Source organism: Sinocyclocheilus anshuiensis, unplaced genomic scaffold (assembly GCF_001515605.1).
Source record: "Sinocyclocheilus anshuiensis isolate Anshui unplaced genomic scaffold, SAMN03320099.WGS_v1.1 scaffold447, whole genome shotgun sequence".
Lineage (NCBI taxonomy): Eukaryota > Metazoa > Chordata > Actinopteri > Cypriniformes > Cyprinidae > Sinocyclocheilus > Sinocyclocheilus anshuiensis.
The window spans coordinates 4,299,841-4,304,498 of NW_015552615.1; the positions used below are offsets into that span (position 1 = coordinate 4,299,841).

Sequence of the window (4,658 nt, forward strand, 5' to 3'; positions counted from 1 at the left end):
TGTAGGTTATGTTTTTGCCCTAAAATAATGTTATTTTAGTTTTATTTATTTACTATATTATAGTATTTATTAATATTTTGATTTGTAACATTTTTATTAGTTTTTGTAAGCTTTATTTTTATTTCAGCTTTAGTTTTAGTCATTTTAATACTTCAGCTTCAACATATTTTATTTTAGATAGTTGCCAAGGCAACATTTCTAATTTTATTACATTTTTTTTATTTTAATGTAATATTTTTATTTTATTTAATTTCAGCTTTATTTCAATTAATGAAAAACAAGTTTTAGTTTTAGTTAACAGTAACAACACTGGTCCAAAAATATTGAAATAAAAAGTACAATAAAGAATCACTATTAGGTCTGTATACTTCTGCTTCCAATAATATTTACAGATCATAACCTTATATAATACATGTTTGCATTTCATGTGATGGGCAAAGTCCAGTCTTAATTTTTACTGCGTAGGAGACATGAGTACAGGTAAGCATATTCTCTGTTATTCTTTTACATAATTTCATATATAACGTGATCAGTAATACTTGTATTGACATCTGTTTCACCAGCTGAAGCATTGCTGTTTTCAGTTCAAATGCATTGATCTGAGAAGCGGTTCGCTGTCACCTGAATAAGTGGTTTCATGGGTTGCATAATGCAGTACAGCACAAACAAACAATACCATATAGAATATCAGTATGGTAATTATTAGTATCATGGTATTTAAAAAAAAAACATAGTATTGCTGTCCAGTACCATAACTGTTTCAATGCCACAATAGTTTTCTGTAAGTGATAATAGTAGCTCAGTGTGCATGATAATAGACACTTTATTGTTTAGATGTTAATGTTTTCATTAGCTAAATTTGAAATATATTTTTCTAAATGCAGAGTTGGTTTGAGTAAGTTGTTATCAGAGTGTTTGCAGGCGTGTTTGTGGTTCCAGTGACAGTGATAAAGAGCTTGATGTACCTCTTACATAAACACCATTTAAAGGGAACACTTTATAATCTTTGGTAAGGACTAGAAAAAACATGTAGAAAGAGTTTAGCTTGATCTAACAATTTGAACATTATATGATGATGTCTGGTCAGCTGAGATATCGTTTGCTGTATGTTCATGTGTCAACTGCTCCAATTTAACTTGAAAAAGGAAGTTAACAGCTGCTATCCATCAGACATGGCAAAAATTCCAGCCAAAAAATTAAGGAAACAGGTCAAGGGGTTTTTTTGCGACGTGAGCCCCGTAAAAGACACATACAGGTGCATCTCAATAAATTAGAATGTTGTGGAAAAGTTCATTTATTTCAGTAATTCAACTCAAATTGTGAAACTCGTGTATTAAATAAATTCAGTGCACACAGACTGAAGTAGTTTAAGTCTTTGGTTCTTTTAATTGTGAGGATTTTGGCTCACATTTAACAAAAACTTCATAAGACCAATAAAAAAAACATTTTTAGTGAATTGTTGGCCTTCTGGAAAGTATGTTAATTTACTGTACATGTACTCAATACTTGGTAGGGGCTCCTTTTGCTTTAATTACTGCCTCAATTCGGCGTGGCATGGAGGTGATCAGTTTGTGGCACTGCTGAGGTGGTATGGAAGCCCAGGTTTCTTTGACAGTGGCCTTCAGCTCATCTGCATTTTTTGGTCTCTTGTTTCTCATTTTCCTCTTGACAATACCCCATAGATTCTCTATGGGGTTCAGGTCTGGTGAGTTTGCTGGCCAGTCAAGCACACCAACACTGGGTGCAGTGACGTTGGTTTTCAAAAAAACACAATGGACCAACACCAGCAGATGACGTTGCACCCCAAATCATCACAGACTGTGGAAACTTAATACTGGACTTCAAGCAACTTGGGCTATGATCTTCTCCACCCTTCCTCCAGACTCTAGGATCTTGGTTTCCAAATGAAATACAAAACTTTCTCTCATCTGAAAAGAGGACTTTGGATCACTGGGCAACAGTCCAGTTCTTCTCCTTAGCCCAGGTAAGACTCCTCTGACGTTGTCTGTGGTTCAGGGGTGGCTTAACAAGAGGAATACGACAATTGTAGCCAAATTCCTTGACACGTCTGTGTGTGTGGTGGCTCTTGATGCATTGACCGCAGCCTCAGTCCATTCCTTGTGAAGTTCACTTAAATTCTTTAATTGATTTTGCTTGACAATCCTCATAAGTCTGCGGTTCTCTCGGTTGGTTGTGCGTCTTTTTCTTCCACACTTTTTCCTTTCACTCAACTTTCTGTTAACATGCTTGGATACAGCACTCTGTGAACAGCCAGCTTCTTTGGCAATGAATGTTTGTGGCTTACCCTCCTTGTGAAGGGTGTCAATGATTGTCTTCTGGACAACTGTCAGATCAGCAGTCTTCCCCATGATTGTGTAGCCTAGTGAACCAAACTGAGAGACCATTTTGAAGGCTCAGGAAACCTTTGCAGGTGTTTGAGTTGATTAGCTGATTGGCATGTCACCATATTCTAATTTGTTGAGATAGTGAATTGGTGGGTTTTTGTTAAATGTGAGCCAAAATCATCACAATTAAAAGAACCAAAGACTTAAACTACTTCAGTCTGTGTGCATTGAATTTATTTAATACACGAGTTTCACAGTTTGAGATGAATTACTGAAATAAATGAACTTTTCCACGACATTCTAATTTATTGAAATGCACCTGTATTTTGATGCCGTTCTTCAACATTAAGGTGGAAATAGCAAAGTTGTGGTCTTCAGACCAGAAGATCACATGCACTTCCACAACGCAGAAAAGACCCGGTAAGTCTTCCTTCTCTCACAAAAATAAAGGCATCTTATTTTTCTAAAGTTTCTAAAATGGCTTATTAAGCTAAATTTCATACTACATAATACAGTCGAATTATTCAAACACCTATCCTGTTCATCTCTGTTATCAGATTTATTGTAAATGTGTGTCTAAACTATCAAATCCTTGTGCAGGAGCTTAGTTACACTAGAGGATGTGGTTTTACAGTCGTCTATGGAGTCCAGCAGAAGAATGGACGTCTTCTACACTCACAGCTCTAAAATGTCCTGCGTTCGCGAAGCATTCTGAGGCCTCTGAACCTCAGAAGCATTTAACAACAGCTTTTCTGCTGGACCACAAGCTGTGCAATTGTCTGAACTCCTTAACCTGCATACAAAACCAAAGAGGGTGGGTAGTTTATAATAAATACTATCACAAAATGCCATTGTGCAGTTTTACAAATTAAACAAATTCCTGAACAATGAAACCTACATCCCACATTATGTTGTTATACCGCCTGTATTTAAAGAATTAAAATCAATGCATATTTCACTAAGTTAGTATAAAATAAAATAAAACTATCTATAGGATATCATTTCCTATTTTTATCACAAACAAAAAACAAAACAAATAAACAATAAATTAATAAATAATAGCTTCCTGCATGTTATATTACTTTTGAGTTGGCAGACATGTTTTCCATTTATTAATAATAAATTCCAAACTGCTTTACTGATTATTTAAAGACACAATTATAAAAGTACAACTACTAAAGGTAAAGACTTTTTTTCTGTATTTGCCCTTCTTTTTATATATGTATACTCTGTATTACAATATCTTGACATTTGCATCTGGATATTTTTAACTCTGGATACAACTTTTGTGAAAGAGCATTTACAAGGCGTGACTGATATCACTAAACCATATGCATCTGTTGGTTTTCTGTATATTGCACAGGTCAACATCAATGCAAAGATTATCCAGGAGGTGCGCAGGGGAAACGGTGTTGTATGCGATGGACAGAATCTTCCAAGAACTGAATATAGTGTAGCAGATACCACAGGCTGCATGAGTCTAACGGTCTGGTGTGAGCACAGCATGACTGTCGGTGAATGGTGCAACATTACAGACGTCTCTGTGAGAGAGATCGGGGCAAGACATCCCTATCAACTACCAAAGACACACAGATCGTCAGCATCCCATCTCAAGGTACAGCAGCTGCTGTTCAAGTGCCGACAGAAACTATCAGATGTGATATCATTGGTGCAAACATTAAAAATCTCTTCATTTGTCCTCGTAAACATAAAACTGAAGAATGTGACACTGTCAAGCCCAACTCTATATTGTATCTCATGCAACACACATTATAAAAGCACTGCCATCATAATGAACTTTAGTGGTCACCTGGATCTTAAACCAGAAACAGGAAATGTTGTGAAGGCAAAGATTAAAGACGAGGTCATAAGGTCAGCGCTCACAGTCAATCCCAGTGCATCACCAAAGGACATTATTAAGAGCTTCATTGCTCTGCCAGCCATGCAGATTACAATTCACAAGAACGTCATTGTAAAGATGGAAGATGTTCCACAGAAGACTGATACCAAGTCTGAAGATGAGCTTCCTATTAAAGTGGAACCCGTGGAAGAATCGGAGTTTTATTCACCCCCAGATTATGGCTTTCTATTCAGTTCACAAGTCAGAAAATGAAAATGTACTGACTGACTCTGATTTTAGAAAATCATAACTTCCCATTACTGTATTATTCATAGACTTTAGATAAAATCAGAATAAAGACAGTCTAACAAAGACTACCAGGATGTGTAAATACTTTAACATTTAAATATCTTTAAAAAAAAAGTCAATACATATGTACACACGCACCTATCTATAATTGTCATTAAAATGTA

General features: G+C 35.8%; 1 pseudogene; it reads left to right on the forward strand.

Moving 5' to 3' along the window:
* Positions 1-928: 928 nt before the first annotated feature.
* Positions 929-4,458, forward strand: LOC107666049 (uncharacterized; annotated as a pseudogene).
* Positions 4,459-4,658: the final 200 nt, after the last annotated feature.